Here is a 20,794-nt window from a genome sequence, read left to right as displayed (position 1 = left end):
ATAATTACCATTATTATTATTATTTTGTGTAATAAGAAGACAACATAGAATGGACACACGTAGCAAATCTTTCAGTACCCAGCCCATCTCTCCTGGGCTCTGGAGAAGTGGCCCAGCTGCGCGGTCCCCGGCTTTAACCATATTTCACACACGGCAGCTCAGCAACGCCCCCACGACAATAGTCCCCCAGTTGATCCGAGAGCTGGCTCGACTACGGGCCTTTCGGCCCTCTGGAAGGCCGCTGTGTCTGACTGCTGGGGGACACTGAGAAAGGCAGTGACTCCCCTCAGGATTCACTGCACAGCGCCCACGGCTGTTCTCTGAAGTGGAGAAGAAGCAGCACGGTAGGTCTGCGCATGAAGGAGAGGCAAGGGAAGCTCAGAAGGCCAAGGCAAATATAAACGTGGAGCTGGCCTGACCGGCCACCCTCGGGAATCCACACACTGTGCTCCTGGAGTCAGCACGATGGACTGAGAGGGCAAACTCGAATCCCGCGGGGTCCAGAGGAGATCATTCAAATGGTACGGGAGTGCCCACATTTGCACATTCTTTCCACCCTTTTGAGAGGACAGCACACGAACTATCCATAAAACAGGATCAGAGTCCTCTCCTCCTACCAAGTGTCATGTCACCTCTTGTGTGTCACAACACACAGAGATCAACCCTCTGACTTCACCTGCAGACAAACTCAGTTCGCTGGGAAAACGGAAAATGACAGTTGTCACCACAATAAACATCTTAACTGGACAAGGGAGCCATATTATCTCATATCACGTCCATCAGTGTCCACTGTGACCTTCTGGCCCACAGATAAGATGACCCAAAGGTAGTGCGGGAGAATGTATGTAGGGGACACGAGACACAGCCCTGAACCCACGATGCCCATCACAGCTGTCACACCAAAGTCCCTTTTCCTTCACACTCTCAATTTTTCATTCTACTCTCACAGTGTGCTTATATCTCCACTCGGCACTTATGTGCCCGCCTCAGACTTCAGCAATGGAGAGAAATCAACAGCGAAATATAGGAAAACCAGAGGAGGCGTCCTCTTCTCAAACTGCAACTGTCCACATCCGCTTGCCCCTCCATAGCTGCAGCACCCAACACTGTGCCAACGCCCCTCACCGTTGTGGACAGCACCCACTTCCCTGAGAGTGCAGACAAGGTCCCCTCGAGGCAACATCACCACCCCTGTGAGAGGACCAGAAGGGCAGAGGGGCAGACCACCAAGCAGCAAAACCTTCTCACAGAAACAGGGGAAGGGACAACCAGAGCCACTGACTACATGCTGTCCTATTCAGCAATGAAGAATAGGTGGGCAAAATCCTGCAGCCTGGAGAGCTCACCAGGCACATTCCTGGATATCCAGGCTCATCTGCGCACATCCATGAGGATCTAAATGTCCACGGCCTCATCTACTGTTCATGGACAGGGCCCAGTGACTCTCCTCTTCCTACCAATGTGCAGAGTGTACTCAGCGGAAGAGTGCCGACAGCTCACATGGAAACGCTTGGCTAAAGCTCCAGCCCAACTCCCATCCAGAAATTCAGCATCCCTAATGACTCCTAAGATGCCATCGCCCTGCATGGTGGACGACATTCTGTTCAGCACCTTCATGTCAGAGCACGCAAGCCTGACCGCGGCCCATGGCCAATTTCTCCCCAGGGACCCAGAATTTCCCACACCCCACGTTCGGCCATTGCCGGAATGCGCTTTTTGGGGGACTTAAAAAAGGCAATTGAGTCATGTGATGGTGGAAGGAAGAAGTGTCTGCGTGGTCTGTGGAAATATCACAGCAACAACAGCGGCTCGCTTTCATCATTCTCTCCATGGGGACACAGCTCAACAATACGAAAGAGTGACTGGGCACCTCAACCAAGAGCGATTATTCACCAGAGACAACCATCTGAGTCCTCTCCTCCTACCAAGTGTCATGCCACCTGCTGTGTGTCACAACACACAGAGATCAACCCTCTGACTCCACCTGCAGACAAACACTCAGTTCCCTGGGAAGATGGAAAGTAAAACCCTGTTGGCAGAATAAACGTCTTAACTTGACAAGGGAGCCATATTTTCTCACAGCATGTCCATCAGTGCCCACTGTGACCTCCTGTCCCACCGCTATGCTGACCCTAAGGTGGTGTGGGAGAAGGCACATAGGGGACACGAGACACAGCCATGCGCCCACCATGCCCTTCACGACTGTCGCACCAAAGTCCCTTGTCCTCCACACTCTCAAGTTTTCCTCCTACCCTCAGAGTGTCATCATATCTCCGCTAGGTACTTCTGTGCCAGCCCCAGACTTCACCAATGGGGAGAAATCAAAAGCCTGAAATAGGAAAAACAGAGGGGGGTCTCCTCTCCTCTGATTGCGACTGTCCACATCCGCTTGCCCCTCCATAGCTGCAGCACCCAACACTGTGCCGACGCCCCTCACCGTTGTGGACAGCACCCACTTCCCTGAGAGTGCAGACAAGGTCCCCTCGAGGCAACATCACCACCCCTGTGAGAGGACCAGAAGGGCAGAGGGGCAGACCACCAAGCAGCAAAACCTTCTCACAGAAACAGGGGAAGGGACAACCAGAGCCACTGACTACATGCTGTCCTATTCAGCAATGAAGAATAGGTGGGCAAAATCCTGCAGCCTGGAGAGCTCACCAGGCACATTCCTGGATATCCAGGCTCATCTGCGCACATCCATGAGGATCTAAATGTCCACGGCCTCATCTACTGTTCATGGACAGGGCCCAGTGACTCTCCTCTTCCTACCAATGTGCAGAGTGTACTCAGCGGAAGAGTGCCGACAGCTCACATGGAAACGCTTGGCTAAAGCTCCAGCCCAACTCCCATCCAGAAATTCAGCATCCCTAATGACTCCTAAGATGCCATCGCCCTGCATGGTGGACGACATTCTGTTCAGCACCTTCATGTCAGAGCACGCAAGCCTGACCGCGGCCCATGGCCAATTTCTCCCCAGGGACCCAGAATTTCCCACACCCCACGTTCGGCCATTGCCGGAATGCGCTTTTTGGGGGACTTAAAAAAGGCAATTGAGTCATGTGATGGTGGAAGGAAGAAGTGTCTGCGTGGTCTGTGGAAATATCACAGCAACAACAGCGGCTCGCTTTCATCATTCTCTCCATGGGGACACAGCTCAACAATACGAAAGAGTGACTGGGCACCTCAACCAAGAGCGATTATTCACCAGAGACAACCATCTGAGTCCTCTCCTCCTACCAAGTGTCATGCCACCTGCTGTGTGTCACAACACACAGAGATCAACCCTCTGACTCCACCTGCAGACAAACACTCAGTTCCCTGGGAAGATGGAAAGTAAAACCCTGTTGGCAGAATAAACGTCTTAACTTGACAAGGGAGCCATATTTTCTCACAGCATGTCCATCAGTGCCCACTGTGACCTCCTGTCCCACCGCTATGCTGACCCTAAGGTGGTGTGGGAGAAGGCACATAGGGGACACGAGACACAGCCATGCGCCCACCATGCCCTTCACGACTGTCGCACCAAAGTCCCTTGTCCTCCACACTCTCAAGTTTTCCTCCTACCCTCAGAGTGTCATCATATCTCCGCTAGGTACTTCTGTGCCAGCCCCAGACTTCACCAATGGGGAGAAATCAAAAGCCTGAAATAGGAAAAACAGAGGGGGGTCTCCTCTCCTCTGATTGCGACTGTCCACATCCGCTTGCCCCTCCATAGCTGCAGCACCCAACACTGTGCCGACGCCCCTCACCGTTGTGGACAGCACCCACTTCCCTGAGAGTGCAGACAAGGTCCCCTCGAGGCAACATCACCACCCCTGTGAGAGGACCAGAAGGGCAGAGGGGCAGACCACCAAGCAGCAAAACCTTCTCACAGAAACAGGGGAAGGGACAACCAGAGCCACTGACTACATGCTGTCCTATTCAGCAATGAAGAATAGGTGGGCAAAATCCTGCAGCCTGGAGAGCTCACCAGGCACATTCCTGGATATCCAGGCTCATCTGCGCACATCCATGAGGATCTAAATGTCCACGGCCTCATCTACTGTTCATGGACAGGGCCCAGTGACTCTCCTCTTCCTACCAATGTGCAGAGTGTACTCAGCGGAAGAGTGCCGACAGCTCACATGGAAACGCTTGGCTAAAGCTCCAGCCCAACTCCCATCCAGAAATTCAGCATCCCTAATGACTCCTAAGATGCCATCGCCCTGCATGGTGGACGACATTCTGTTCAGCACCTTCATGTCAGAGCACGCAAGCCTGACCGCGGCCCATGGCCAATTTCTCCCCAGGGACCCAGAATTTCCCACACCCCACGTTCGGCCATTGCCGGAATGCGCTTTTTGGGGGACTTAAAAAAGGCAATTGAGTCATGTGATGGTGGAAGGAAGAAGTGTCTGCGTGGTCTGTGGAAATATCACAGCAACAACAGCGGCTCGCTTTCATCATTCTCTCCATGGGGACACAGCTCAACAATACGAAAGAGTGACTGGGCACCTCAACCAAGAGCGATTATTCACCAGAGACAACCATCTGAGTCCTCTCCTCCTACCAAGTGTCATGCCACCTGCTGTGTGTCACAACACACAGAGATCAACCCTCTGACTCCACCTGCAGACAAACACTCAGTTCCCTGGGAAGATGGAAAGTAAAACCCTGTTGGCAGAATAAACGTCTTAACTTGACAAGGGAGCCATATTTTCTCACAGCATGTCCATCAGTGCCCACTGTGACCTCCTGTCCCACCGCTATGCTGACCCTAAGGTGGTGTGGGAGAAGGCACATAGGGGACACGAGACACAGCCATGCGCCCACCATGCCCTTCACGACTGTCGCACCAAAGTCCCTTGTCCTCCACACTCTCAAGTTTTCCTCCTACCCTCAGAGTGTCATCATATCTCCGCTAGGTACTTCTGTGCCAGCCCCAGACTTCACCAATGGGGAGAAATCAAAAGCCTGAAATAGGAAAAACAGAGGGGGTCTCCTCTCCTCTGATTGCGACTGTCCTCACCCTCTTGCCCCTCCATAGCTGCAGCACCCAACACTGTGCCAACGCCCCTCACCGTTGTGGACAGCACCCACTTCCCTGAGAGTGCAGACAAGGTCCCCTCGAGGCAACATCACCACCCCTGTGAGAGGACCAGAAGGGCAGAGGGGCAGACCACCAAGCAGCAAAACCTTCTCACAGAAACAGGGGAAGGGACAACCAGAGCCACTGACTACATGCTGTCCTATTCAGCAATGAAGAATAGGTGGGCAAAATCCTGCAGCCTGGAGAGCTCACCAGGCACATTCCTGGATATCCAGGCTCATCTGCGCACATCCATGAGGATCTAAATGTCCACGGCCTCATCTACTGTTCATGGACAGGGCCCAGTGACTCTCCTCTTCCTACCAATGTGCAGAGTGTACTCAGCGGAAGAGTGCCGACAGCTCACATGGAAACGCTTGGCTAAAGCTCCAGCCCAACTCCCATCCAGAAATTCAGCATCCCTAATGACTCCTAAGATGCCATCGCCCTGCATGGTGGACGACATTCTGTTCAGCACCTTCATGTCAGAGCACGCAAGCCTGACCGCGGGCCACGGCCAATTTCTCCCCAGGGACCCAGAATTTCCCACACCCCACGTTCGGCCATTGCCAGCATGCGCTTTTTGAGGGACTTGAAAAAGGCAATTGAGTCATGTGATGGTGGAAGGAAGAAGTGTCTGCGTGGTCTGTGGAAATATAACAGCAGCAAGAGCAGCTCGCTTTCATCATTCTCTCCACGGGGACACAGCTCGTCAACAATACGAAAGAGTGACTGGGCACCTCAACCAAGAGCGATTATTCCCCAGAGACAACAGCAGTTCTCTCTCAGAAGACTCCCTCATGTTAATGTTCTACACAACAACGTAGGAGGGCAAAGAGCCAATGTTCCTCGAGCCATTATTCACAGGCTAAGTCAGTGCACAGAATCAGGCAGAAACAGCAAAGCATTCCTCAGCAGCAAAGTCCAAAATACTCCTATTGCACAAGTCAGCAACAGTCCCCATCATCAAAATTTCATCTTGGCCAGAGGGCCGTATGTTCTCATGTCACACTCAACCATCTGCATTGTTATCTATTATCCTCCAGCCATGCTGATCCCTGGTAGTGCCAGGGATGGGCAAGCGGGCAGGAGGCACTCTGGAACATACAAAGGCCAACACGCCTTTGACACTGAGGGAGCATATCCTCCTCTCTGCTTTGTCCTCCTGCTCTGAGAGCAGCTCTACAGAGGACACTCTGTCCAGCCCCCTTCCCAGCTCTAGGCTTCAAGCACCGGAAGCAAGGAGTTAGTCCTTCCATCTTTCCTGATCACAGAACCCCCTTCCCCACGTGAGCCTCCAACCTCCATCATTCTTCTCCTCAAGAGAACAGACAATCAGAAGTGGCTGGAGAACCAGTCATGAAATCTCTTTAGTTCAAGAAGTGTTCCCCCATGTAAACTGCTTCAGCCACAATGGAAAACAGTATGCAAGTTCCTCAAGAAGTAAAAGGAGAGCCACCCCATGATCCGGCAATCCCACCCCTGGGTGTACAGCCAACGGAAACGAAATCACTGTCTCAAAGCCGTGTCTGCACCCCGGTGTTCAATGGCGCGCTCTTCACAACAGCCGACACACGGAACAGGCTCAGTGTCCATCAACAGATCAGTGGGTAAAGAAAATGTGGTACATACATACAATGGAATATTATTCCGCCATAGCCATTTTTCACAGAACAGGGAACCAGTAGAACAAGGAATACACTCCATTTCAGGAGCCTACCCTTAAGGGGTCCAATATAATCCCTTCTCTTTCCAACCCCCACAGCAACAAGAGGAATGAAAAAATACATACGCCAAACGCGACTTTGACATGGAATGCTTCACACCAAAAGCTACAGCACATTAACATTCCCAGGAGTGAGCAGACATTCATGAGTACATGTCTCACTGGGTGAGTGACATGGCTCGCCTCAGAACGAACTCCTGGGAGAGAACCCGATCCCACCTTACAGTCTGAGGAGGGTCAGCTTCTCTTTCCCCGAGAGTCTTGATTTTGAGAATGTCATCAATTAGAGTCACTCTTTTGGAATCCTCAAAGCCGTCACTTGTTTTTAAGTGCCAATACTCAGCAGATTGACCCTGAAACCATTCATCTAGGTCTTTCGCACCCCTCCCGCCGTGAAGTGACCTCAAATGAATGTCCTGGGCAGTGGGCCCTAGTGTATGTGGAAGGGGAAGAAGGCATCGCAGTTACGGTTAAGTTTCACAAGTTGAGTTTTTGACTAGCAACCAGGCCAGTGATGGTCACCGTCATGTCACTTGGTGAAGGAACATGGGCTTGAGCACAGGTATTTCTAAGTATCTCAGGTCTCAGGTTTTCACTGGGCAGACAACATAATGACCCCTATCTTCTGCAAATCTTATGTGATCCAACCAATCAGAAGGATCAATAATGACTTTGAAGTGTCAGTGGGCTGCATAAAGGCAACATACTTTAGTCTCTACTCACAAAGAAATGTGGATTGTTTTCACCCTTGGTGAGTGAACTTCAGCTTCTGTGATGCGACCTTCTGGATGAAACCTGTGCCAATAAAGCAATAGAGGAACCGGGAACCAGAGCCATCCATGAGACTAAAGGGCAGAAGCGTCTTGGAACGCACCTTACCTAGTGCAGATTTGTATCAAGAACTCCCTCCCAATTACCCAAACTCTTCACTTAAGTTTCAACAAATTAACCACCCCCCAGAAAACAAGTGACTTTATACAGACAGGGAACAGAGGAGATCTTGGTGGCACTGCCAGTGAACAAGAAGCCTCCAGCCTGAACTTGGTGCTGAGCCACATCAGCTTTGACGAAAGGTGTCCACGTTGGCCAGAAAGACTGCAGCTCAGAGAAGGCAAAGTCCGAATTGCCCGGCTTTCCCCTGGCATCACAGGAGAAGTAGAGAAGTTGGTTTCTAGAGAGATTGAAGCAATCGCTGAGGAAATTTGCTGGTCCTGTGAAAGGAAACAAAACATTTCGTTGAAATGATGGCAAAGGTCTCAAGAACTAAAGTGGAAGCGGGGGCTCACAGGGAGGGAGAGGACCTCAACCAAGCCACAAGGGTCTGCTCTAATCTATGGATTCTGGAAGTGCTCAGCTACTTCCTTCAGGACCCGCTGCATGCCGAGCACTTACAAGGATCATCACACTTGATTCTCACAACATACCTGATAGCAAGGTGTGCTCCCCGTCTCCATCTGTGGAAACTCAAGCTCAAATATGAGAGCTAGAGAGGGCCAAGGGTCTTTCTCACTCAGATACCAGAACTCTATTGTCCACGAAACACAACGTCTGGTCTCAGCAACATCTGCTAGGCAACAAAGTGGCCAACAATGTACGGAGGGGTAAGCGCGTGAACAAGTACGGACCTATTCATTACTTCAATTGCTAGACTATGCCTGCAGGACCACTGCTACATAAATGCTCACCTACCCACAACCGGGGTAGACTGGCAGATTGCCATTGTCTGGCACCCACGTGGTGGACGGGTCTCACCTTCTCCCCCGTTTCCCACTTAGACCCGGTCTTAAATTACATCCAAATCCACGATCTCACACCCGAGATAAAAAGCACATGAGCAATCTCCCACAATCTTTGGATTCCTGAAGGTTGTGTTTGACCGTCCCATCTAGTCCATCCTGCTTCTGCCTGGGCTGGCAAAGGTTTTCCAAAGGATAAGACAGATCAAAACCTTGACGTGAAAATGTCAACATCGGTTCTTTTTGAAATCTGACAGTCTAATAAAGTCAAGGTGGCTGTAACAGTGGCACCCACAGGAAACAGAGGAACACCAATAGGGACTGGAAAAAGATGCCACTGACTAGTCAAGAATTGGTGGTAGACCTAGCATCTCAGCCATGGGGTTCATAAGCAGTGCCCAGGGAGTGCCCCCGACGTTCCCGGAAATTCCCCTCTTAGACACTCAGGGAAGGGATTTCCACACCATCTGAAATAGCGCTACAGCTAACAGGAGATCAGTGCTACCCTCCTCCCAACACCTGTGGCCTCCGATCACACGAGATGGCACTTACTTGTCTGCCTGCTCTTGACTGTTGGTTCCAGTTCCACTCTCTTCTCCGTACAGGCCCACAGGATGACCTGGACTGGACTTTGCCATCACAGGTCCTGAAGGGGATGGTGATGGTAGAAATCTGCAAGGAGACTTGACTTTGGGTGGACAGCCCAGCACAACTGCAGGAAAAACAGTTTACTTGCCAACTCATATAAGTCAAGAGGCTCAGGCGAACTTGTTCTTTCCCTTATCCTGAGAAATTTCTGAAAATGGTCGGTGAGGCCAGAGGACCCACTCACGCACCTTGTGTGAGGTAGGCCAAAAGAGTGAAAGACACTGTGAGACAGGCGCTCCATGAGTCAAACCACAAGATAAGGCCACTGCTTTAGAGGCCTCATTGCCCCTTCAAGTGAACCAGGGTTCATCCCGCTTTACTCAAACACGGATGGGATTCACTCAACATTATGTTGACAGGTGTGACCAGTGACTTGCTAGAAGCCGGGGGTGGGGGGGGGGGGGTGGGCGGGGGGGAGGGGTCTCCCAACTCCATTTTTTCTCTTCAGTAATAAGGGAACTGACTCACACATAAAAGGATGGGAACAAACCTTTGGAATGTGTGCCTGCTCTCGCTGTGTTCCCAATTACTGACACTTACATGCCACGCAAGATTACGGGTAACAATTCATTCACATGGGTTCTGTCTTCTACTTAATAGACCATGAGATGCACATTAGACAACTGGGTCGTTATATTGGTCTCAGTAATTGGTAAAAGATTAAGTTCAAAGACTGCTAAAACTAGGCATGAGCTAACTGAATTCAGAACAATTTCATGAAGAATTTCATATAGTACATAACGTTACTACCATCCGATATCGAACATAGGTCTTTGAGGACAAAACAACAGAAAAAACTGGACATCTGGAAATACACAGATTGGGGAATTTGCTCTTAATTTGCAATACGTCCTACTGTACTATGGGCAATGGGCACGGATTAAAAGCACCTTCATTCCACACGTAGGTATTGATCCAGGTCTGGGGCTCTGCCTGAAAAGGCAGGACTCACCGGCGAGGTGAGTGAGTGTCCCAATTCCGGAAATTGTTATTCCTGTCAGTACCAACCGCACAGATAAAGGAAGACCAGCAATACAACCAGTAAAGCAAATACCAGCAATACATCTGTCCCATTTCTAAATGTGATCAAGGTGGATTTAGAGAACACCAATGCCCCACCAATATTCAAGTCATTAAATCATCTCTACATGAGCTAACATACATAATTCAAGTCAGTATCAAGAATCAACCTGCAAGAAGGCTCATAAGCCAACTCAACCATCACCATTACGTAGAGGAAGTAGTTGTTTTCCTTGACAATTCTGAGGTTACTGCCAGGCAATAGTGTCCTCAGGATTTTGAGGAAAACAACAATGTTCCTTTAATTTAATTCTCCCCTTGAATACACAGTGGATGTCGCAGGATGGAGGCATGAGGATAAACACACGGGCACTGTCGATTTCTTAACGCGACATTGTAGCACTTTGAGCCACTAAGGCACAGTCAGCACTTGTGTGCAAAGAGGCAAGGACAGCACCCTTTGACGTGGGGGTGGGGCAATGGTACTCGCAGTCTGGCCCAGGACCTCAAACAGATGGGATAGCAGTGGTCCTGGGGCAGACCGGTCAGGACATGAATTGGCCTATCCTGCTTTTCTGGACACAGAAACTACACAAAACGTTTCTTCTCTGCGACAACACGAGGGAAGGAGGAACCAGGCCAACATTTAAAGAAATGACAACGGAATAAATGCACAATTATTGCCCTCCAGTAATAGACAAAAGCATGCCCGATGACCTGCAAGGGCCATTCCCTCTTAACAGCACTCATTCTGGAGGTGAATTTCCACCTCTGTAAGTGGAAAATGCCCCACGATTTTAGCAGGAAACGCATGAAAAGACTCAGGACAGAACCCAATCGAATAACGCGACACGCAACACACAATGATTGCTGGAAATGAAGTCCCCGAAGAACCCAAATGACTTCCAGTGTTGACCAGTGAGGCGCACTTCCGGGAATTCAGTGTCGTAAAACAGCACCGCTCAGCCAGATCGACAACGTGTGAATTTTTAACATTGAAAACAAACCTTTCTTAATTTTTATTAGAGCTATGAAATAAGAAACCTAAAGGCTAAAATTTCAAAACTTTAATGGTATGAAAAACCCTTAACAGTAAATAAAAAGCAAGATTAGGTTAGCGGACCGCTTGAAGCCGCTAAGTGTCGTAAAGCAAAACGCACAGACACAATTAGGACCATCGTGTCCTCATTTGTCAATCGAAGGTGACATGAAAAACTTTAACACGAAGCTTACGAAAAGGATCAGGACGTACCTTTAACAGAATAAAATGACCCCAAACGCCATTGTTCCGTAAAACACAATCCCACCCCGGGCCAGGGACGCACGTCAACATACGGTTAAGAGCATTCGCTGTCGTAAAACAACAAGGACTCAGCCAACTGAAAGTTCGGCCCTGTACGTGGAGAGGACCTCAGAACGTTGAGTTTTTAAGAAAAGTTAGGAAGACGGAGAAACACCAGAATAGAACAATATAAATCAGGTCAAACACGCAATTCTATTATAAACTTACGACACTCTATCAGAGGGTACATTCCAGCTCTGTAAATTAAAATTTCCCCGAAACCGTTTAAAGGACGTTTATGGGGGAGGGCCAGGACCTCCTCATTAAACGCATGAGGAAGGGCATGCAAAATTCAGTGCCCAGCAGGGTCCAGTCCTGGCTGACAAGAGTGGCTAAGGGGCCTTCACACAGACTGGAACACTTCTGGTGCTCAGCCGCACAAATCACTTCCCAAAGGGCACACGGAAGAGACTATCGTTTGAAGAATGCTTAGGAAACCCAGCTGAAATCCACATGAAACACATGCAAATGGCCGCAAAATCACGAGGAAGACAAAAACACCCCGCGCTACGGACGGACGAGATTACAGAATGAAACCAGCAATAGAAGCCCCGGGGCCGTGATGCCCCTCAGGGACTCGAAGCAACAAGGGCTCGCCCATCACACCGCTGGGTTTCACACTGGAAAAGCGTAGGGAACACTACACTTTGCATGCAAACACACTGACAGCGTCTGGGCCACTCTCCACTCAGCGCGATGACATTAGGTCCAGAAGGGCTTTGCAGAAATACGTAAAACAGCGTGCAGTGCTGACTGAAGGGGACTCGCGGGGTCAGGGAACAAGCCAAGCCCGAGCTGAGCAGGCCGGCTGTTCACTCTTTCCCCCGACGTTATCAGGGTGTCGTTCTTTTTCAGCCGCACGGGAAGAAGAGCATCCCGAAATGGGAGCAACCAATGAAAGGAAACGCGCACTCACGCTGGGCAGGGAAACCCAAGTCTGCGCTCACAGGCGGCCATGGGCCACCAGCTGTCACCCTCGCACACACGCTCCCTGAGCGCGTCACCTCCCTCTGTCCGAGTCGAAAATCACCGAGATCCCGACCCTGACGAAAGGGCTCACGGAAACGGACAGGACCCAGATTTCCACAAAGACCCGGGGCCAGCCTCCAGCCCGCGACACTGGACAACCAAAGGCCACACCCGCTCCCTGGCCGCCAACGGCCACGGCCCGTCCTGGACCCACGGCCACTCGGCCCTCCGCCCCAGCCCCTTCCTCCTCTCCAAGCTGCAGACACCTCCAGTCCTGAAGACCACCAACAGGGGGGTCAAGGCCCACATCGCCACGAGCAGACGAGCTGAGCCTTCCATCAGGTTGTGCCGCAAGCTCCACCGGGGGCCCGGACGCCGCTAAGGGGCCTTCTCTGCCGTCCACCCAGAAGCCCGCCCGGGGCACACTGCCTGTCAGAGGAGCTGAGCACACACCGTCCCCCCGCTTCCCTCCAATCACCCGACAGACAGCCAAGTAGGAAGTCAAGGGAACTTACACTTTGGGGACAGCAGGAGACGGAGCCGCCATGTTCCCCCATCCTGGAGGGAAACGGTCCACGGAAGCCGCGCTGCACAATCCACATTTTAAAGAGCCCGGTCAAGCGTTTCGCTTCCCTGGACAGCGTTCCTTTGGCCCCGCCTTCACACGTCGTCATTGGCGGGTCTGCGACGATTGACAGGGAGACTGGCCACTCGCTCCAGCTCCAAGAGCGCAAACCCCGCTCATGTCCCAAGGCTCTGCTTATTGACTGAAATCTTGGCTCTTCTTGTTCTTTCTTTCTTCTTCTATGTCCATCCCTCAACGCCTAGCTCTGCTTCGAGGCTTTTCACGTATCTTTTCCTTAGTTTCCCGTCTTCTCAGACTTTGGAAATCTTGATCACTCAGGCTCTTCAAGCCTAGCTCCGTGCCATCCTCTTCCAGGAAGCCTTCCATGCTTCACTCCTCCCATCCCCAGCGGTCGATGTGTGTTTCCCTTTGCTCTTAGACGTCGACATGAAGAAACCTCAGAGCGGAGATGCAGGAGACTCATGTGAGCTGTGGGATCAGAGGGTACTTGCTGGGCACAGTGTGAAGGACCCCAACTTTGCACTTGGAATTTTGGCGAGACAATTCGTGTTGCACAGGTTTTGGGAAGAGCACAGTGTAACTCTCAGCAGCATCACAGCCATGGGCCCAGCAATTCATTCAACAACCCCGAATCACCCTTCAGGATTTTCATATCCTTTCCTACCTTTCCATCTATGGAACTCTTGCCCACCTGCCAAGGCGTAAGACACTACCTCTCTGACTCCTTCCTTGATTTCACGTTCCCACTCTCAACATTAAGCACAGTTGTTTCTTGTGATGCTGTACGGTGAAAGATAAGGGATCTTCACACCTCTGCTGCAAAAGTCACTAAGCTTCCAGATGACTATTCGAGGTAACACTAGATGCCCATTTCTTTTCACGAGGCCATCTGCCCAGAAATTTTTCAGCTGTTCTCAATTTGTGAGTTGTACAAGAAGGAGGCTGCGGCTCCCCTACGACTGACTACCTTCAGTGATCAGCTCAGCTACACTCTCCCATGCTGTGTGGACCACATAGCCATGGGCTTGTGCTACACTCAGAGGGGACAGTGCCCCTGGCAAGGGCACTCTAATGATGGCACTATCCTGACCACAGGACAGATTGTTTTTGCAGGTTTAGGGGACCACGCTTCATATTTGAACAGTGTTATGCATAGTTTATGATGTTGCCCTACCCACTGTGGTGGTTAATTTTATGTGCCACCCTGAGTGGCCAAGGATGCCCAGATCAATCATTATTTCTGCTTGTGTCTCTGAGGGTGTTTCTGGAGGAGATTGGCGTTTGAGTTGGTGGACGCAGTAAGGAAGATCGCCCTCCCCAGTGTGGATGGGCATTATCCAATTCATTGAGGCCTGAATAGAACAAAAGGTGGAAGAAGGAAGACTTGTCCCCCTTTTTCCCTCCTCACTGCTTGAGGCAGAACATCTCATCTCATCTTCTCCTGCCCTTGCTCTGGAATTGACAGCATCAGCGCCCCGTGGTGTTCTGGCCTTCAGACTGGGACTAAATGACACCACCAGCTTTCCATGGTTTCCAGCTCACACACCAGAGACTGTGGGATATCTCAGCCTTCAAAAATGCATGACCAGGGGACGGCCCTGTGGCCGAGTGGTTGAGTTCGCACGGTCCAGTTCGGTGCCCCAGAGTTTCACCAGTTTGCATCTTGGGTGCCAACATGGCACTGCTGGTCAAGCCATGCTGAGGCAGCATCCCACATAGCGCAACCAAAGGCACTCACAACTAGAATATGCAACTATATACTGGGGGGCTTTGGGGAGAAGAAGAAGAAGAGAAAAAACAAAAAGATTTGCAACAGATGTTAGGTCAGGTGCCAATCTTTAAAAAAAGAAATAATGCATGACCACATTCCTCATAATTAATCTCCTTTCATATAACATATCGTACTGGTAATATACCTTGAATATCGCACCAGCTGCAACTGTTAGAGATGGCTTCCTAGCCCTCCAATAGAACTGTGAGAAATGGCAAAATCAAATAAATTAAAATTATTTCCAAAGTATGGATGGGGACATTACACATCAGATGGCCAGATATTTGGGAGGGCTCAAAACACAGCCATTGGCCCAGATGGGGGTCTTGCCCACTAGAGTCTGGCTGGTCTTTTGCAAGCCCAGAGAAAGCTGATAGATGAACTACTCCAGAGCTGCGTTTGTGGGGTTGGACTTTGACAACGTTCCAGAGGGCAGGAGAGCTGTGGCAGGCTTTGTCAGCAAACAGTGAAGCCGTGATCTGGGACCTTTATCCACATGGGGAGGTAAGAGAAGAAAGGCTGGAGCTGCTGATGTGACTCCTGTCTCCAGGATCTGCCAGCTCTCTCAACACCTGGCACTAAGGCTTAACTTTGTGCCTTGTTCTTGTAGATGGACACATGCTGGCCTCTTTCAGTGCCGCACAGGTCCTGTTTCACAGATGACCTATGGCCTCCTGAACTTCATGTCCCCAATCTTTCCTGTCCCATTCACACTTTATCCCAGGCCAACGTCCTGGGCTTCTGCCTGTCTGGGAACATCTAGCAGTCAGTATTTATCGACTATGCATTATGGCTAGTGGTTCTGTATATGGGCTGGATCTTTTCTGCTTAGATTCAAATACCAGCTCTTCTTCCTATCGGCTGGGTAAGGTTAGATGTTTGTTGGGCCTCTGTTTCTTCATCTGTTAAATGAGTGTGCCCATAAGGACCCTGTCATTGGGCTGCTATAATATTCATTGAGTTAATGCAAAGCCCTTTCTTGGTGCCTGGGACGCACCAAGCTTTCACCTACTATCGTTGTTATCTTCTTATCATCGTCCTTCATGTTTCAACTCAAATCTCCCCTCTTACCTGCACCATTCTTGCGCTAAAGCAGCCCACATGAATCTGCCTTTTCTACTGCCCGTTCAAAGTACATCATCTGCATCTTACAACACACTAACTCTCCAATTGTTTGTTCCACACCTTTATCACGTTCATGTATGTAACTTCTCCATGCTAATTAATAAATCTACATGTCCTAATTCTTCTTACATATACACATATAAGTCTCATCTCTCCTCTCTAAATTTATCACCAGCTTCCATGTATAATAATATCAGATGGCTCAGTATATAGCATGATATATGTGGGGATTCAATAAGTGTTTATATAGGTCCTACCTACATATGAAATACTACCTTTCATTGGCAGGTCTCCAGAAATACATTCCCTTGAGGAATTCACCAACGCTCTTGCCCACTGTCTGGCTTTGCTAGAAGGCACACGTGGGTGGTGTTGTGGCAGAGAAATTGGCAAAGGGCTCTTGAAGACTTGGTTGAGTCCCTCAGGCCAGTGGGTCAGAAAAGGAAGCAGTAGGCTGAACTGTGTATTGCCCCAGAGTTGATGTGCTACACAGGAGAGAGAGGAGGCTGTTTCAAGGACCAGGGAGGAGCGGGAGTGGGAAACAATAAGGCCTCCTCAGGGCAGAATGCATATTGTGGCCTGATTGGAGAAGGGCGTTCAAGATGTAAGATGAGGGGGAAAGGCAGTACAGAGCAAACAACCCTGGGTGGGATGTGGAAGACTCCAGGAAGAATTCAAGGCCTTGAGTAACAAGATTCAATTTGCTTTCCAAAACTATCCTTTGCGTGTCAGTGTGCAGAGTGAATCAAAACAGAGAGTCATCAGAAAAAGGGAGGCCATTTAGTCATAAGGAGGCTGTTAGAGTCCAGGTGGGTGGACTGCATGCTGGAGCTCCTCCAGGTGCGGTGAGGATGAAAGCGAAAGACAGGCGGACAGGGCATGCAGTGAATGTGCAGTAGCCACTATGGGAAGGACAGGAGATCGAGGAGTGAGGGGCTCCTGCAAGTTTGATAGTGCTGCTGCCTGGACGGATGGTGGTTCCCCCAAGTGGGAAAAGAGACACAAGGACAGAACAGTTTGGGGAAGAAAAGAAGGAAAGATAAAGAGTTCATGCTGCATCAACTTTGAGATGTCGACAGGATTCAAAATGAAGGTGAACACGAGTTAAGTGAACACACAGTCTGGAATTGAAGGATGAAGAGAGACCGAGAGCTGGGAGTCCTTGCGGGAGGTTCAACGGGGGAGTCCCTGCTGTAGATGAGATCTCCTGAGGACAGAGAATGGGTTGAGAAGAGAGCCACCCCACAACCCCAAGAATGGCTTAGATTTTAAGAGTGTGCGAACCAATTGACAGCAAGAAAGGAGCTAAGAAGGAGGAGTCAGGGGTGCAGAAGCTAAGATGCAGCAGGTCATGGCTTGATTCTTTGTGCTTCTGCAATGCCAGGATTCTTACAGCATCCTGGTGCCAGTGCTCTCTTCACTCAGGCTCTCACACCTGCCCCCCCAAAACTAAAGCCGTCTCTGTGCTTCATTTACCTATTAGTTCGGAGACGCATGTTCCGCCATATTGGTCAGAAAAAGAAAAGACTCCAAGGTATCAACAGGCAAAAGACCTGATTAGAAAATTGACCAACTGGTATGGGGTCGGTGCCCAGTAACAGACCTCTGGCTCCTTCTCCTCCTCCAGAGCCTTCACTGATCCATCTGGCTTCCTTCTCCTTTTCCATACAGCCCTGATCTGCTTTCTGCCTCCTTGCCTCCCAGGGGCCCTCAGAACCCACACTTGCTCCCTCTCCTCGTATACTGTTCTAGGCCATCGTGTCAGCTGCTTTGAGTGCTGGGTCCGTGATAAGACTGGGCCATTTCAGGGTCATGGACTCATCGCTGTGCTACCTTCCCCATGAAATGAGTTTCTGGGATGGTCAGGATATTGAGCCACGTTTTCCATGTAGGGACAAACTTCTGGATGTGGATCTTCTGGGACAAAATGTATTTGACATTTATAAGGTTTTGACATGCGTAATGAAAATGTCCTCGAAAAACTGTGCCTACAGGAAATACTGTTGAAAAATCAGGGGCTGAGATCCAACATCCATTTATGATAAAAACCCTCAACAAAATGGGTATAGAAGGAAAGTACCTCAACATAATAAAGACCATATATGACAAACCCACAGCCAACATCATTCTCGACGGACAAAAGCTGAAAGCCATCCCTCCGAGAACAGGAACAAGACAAGGGTGCCCACTGTCACCACTCTTTTTCACCATCGTACTGGAGGTGTTGGCCAGAGCAATTCGGCAGGAAAAATAAACGAAAGGAATCCAAATAGGCAATGAAGAAGTAAAACTCTCACTTTTGCAGACGACATGATCTTATATGTAGAAAACCCCAAAGAATCCATAGGAAAACTATTAGAAATAATAATCAGCTGCAGCAAAGTTGCAGGGTATAAAATCAACATGCATAAATCAGTAGCATTTCTATACGCTAACAATGAACTAACAGAAAAAGAACTCAAGCACTCAACCCCATTCACAATCGCAACAAAAAGAATCAAATACCTTGGGATAAATTTAACCAAGGAAGTGAAAGATCTATACAACGAAAACTACAAGCCTTTCTCGAAAGAAACTGATGACGACATAAAGAGATGGAAAGACATTTCATGCACATGGATTGGAAGAATAAACATCGTTAAAATGTCCATACTACCTAAAGCAATCTACAGATTCAACGCTATCCCAATCAGAATGCCAATGTCATTCTTTACAGAAATTGAACAAAGAATCCTGAAATTCATATGGGGCAACAGAAGACCCCGAATTGTAAAGCAATCCTGAGAAAGAAGAACAAAGGCGGAGGCATCACAATCCCTGACTTCAAAGCATACCACAAAGCCACAGTAATCAAAACAGCATTGAACTGGTACAAAAACAGGTACACAGGTCAATGGAATGGAATTGAAAGCCCAGAAATAAAACCACACATCTATGGACAGCTAATCTTCGACAAAGGAGCTAAGGGCATACAATGGAGAAAAGAAAGTCTCTTCCACAAACGGTCCTGGGAAAACTGGACAGCCACATGCAAAAGAATGAAAATCGACCATTCTTTTTCACCATTCACCAAAATAAACTCAAAATGGATCAAAGACCTAAAGCTGAGGCCTGAAACCATAAGTCTTCTAGAAGAGAATATAGGCAGTGCACTCTTTGACTTCAGTTTCAAAAGAATCTTTTCGGACACCATGACTCCTCAGACGAGGGAAACAATAGAAAGAACAAACAAATGGGACTTCATCAGACTAAAGAGCTTCTTCGAGGCAAGGGAAAACAGGATTGAAACAAAAAAACAACCCACTAACTGGGAAAAAATATCTACAAGTTATTTATCTGACAAAGGGTTAATGTCCATAATATATGTATAAAGAACTCACACAGCTCAACAACAAAAAAATCAAACGACCCGATCAAAAAATGGGCAGGGGACATGAACAGACATTTCTCCAAAGAAGATATACGGATGGCCAATAGACACATGAAAAGATGCACACCATCACTAATCATCAGGGAAATGCAAATCAAAACTACACTAAGATATCACCTTACACCTGTTAGAATGGCAAAAATAACCAAAACAAAAAGTGACAAATGTTGGAGGGTTGTGAAGAAAAAGGAACCCTCATACACAGTTAGTGGGAATGCAAACTGGTGCAGCCACTATGGAAAACAGTATGGAGATTTCTCAAAAAATTAAAAATAGAAATACCTTATGACCCAGCCATCCCACTACTGGGTATCTATCCAAAGAACTTGATATCAGCAATTCCAAAAGTCCCATGCACCCCTATGTTCATCGCAGCATTATTTACAATAGCCAAGACGTGGAAGCAACCTAAGTTCCCATCAACTGACGCTTGGACAAAGAAGATATGGTATATATGTACAATGCAATACTACTCAGCCACAAAAAAGATAAAATCGTCCCATTCACAACAACATGGATGGACCTTGAAGGTATTGTGTTAAGCGAAATAAGCCAGACAGAGAAAGACGAACTCTGCATGACTCCAGGCAGAGGTGGAAGTTAAACATAGAGACAAAGAGAGTTGATTGGTGGTTACCAGGGGAAAGGGGGCGTGGGGGGAGGCCACAAAGGGTGAAGTGGTGCACCTACAACATGACTAACAATAATGTACAACTGAAATTTCACAAGGTTGTAAACTATCATAATCTTAATAAAAAGTTAAAAGAAAAATCAGGGGCTGGCCCAGTGGCGCACTAATTCAGTTCACGTGGTCTGCTTCAGCAGCCTGGGGTTCGTGGGTTTGGATCCCGGCTGCAGACCTACACGCTGCTTGTCAAGCCATGCTGTGGCGAACTCCCACATACAAAACAGAGGAAGATTGGCACAGATGTCAGCTTAGCGCCAATCTTCCTCACTAAAAAAAATCTGATCGATTTTTCGTTTCCACATTATCTTGTACAAACTCGTGTTTAATGCTTTCTTTAAATTACGAACCCTACCAGAGAAAATATGACATCTCATGAAGGTTGTGATGGTTAATTTCATCTCTTATCTTGACCAGGCCATGGGGTGCCCATACACTTGACCAAACGTTATTCTGGGTGTGTCTCTGAGTATGTTTCTGGGTGAGGTTAACATATGAGTGGGTAGACTGAGTAAAGCAGAATGCCCTGCCTAATATGGGGAGGCCTCATCCAAGTCGTTGAAGACCTAAATAGAAAAAGCCTGACCCTTCCTTGAGTAACAGGGAACTCCTCCCGCCTGACTGCCTTGAGCTGGGACGTGAGTTCTTTCCTGCCTTTGGACTTGAACTGAAGTAGTAGCTCTCCTGG

General features: G+C 48.9%; 1 long non-coding RNA gene across 1 annotated transcript; it reads right to left on the bottom strand.

Annotated features, from left to right (window-relative positions):
- Window positions 1–5,436: 5,436 nt before the first annotated feature.
- Window positions 5,437–18,823, bottom strand: LOC123282511 (uncharacterized). The gene is made up of 4 exons (XR_006522638.2): window positions 13,025–18,823; window positions 9,083–9,242; window positions 8,219–8,358; window positions 5,437–8,005 (listed from the first exon to the last, which is right to left on the bottom strand). It is a non-coding gene; the product is annotated as an uncharacterized lncRNA (long non-coding RNA).
- Window positions 18,824–20,794: the final 1,971 nt, after the last annotated feature.

The sequence above is a fragment of the Equus asinus genome, chromosome X (genome assembly GCF_041296235.1).
Source record: "Equus asinus isolate D_3611 breed Donkey chromosome X, EquAss-T2T_v2, whole genome shotgun sequence".
In the NCBI taxonomy this organism is placed as follows: Eukaryota; Metazoa; Chordata; class Mammalia; order Perissodactyla; family Equidae; genus Equus; species Equus asinus.
Note: the sequence above shows the minus strand (reverse complement) of the source record. Positions and strands in the feature narration are given on the sequence as shown.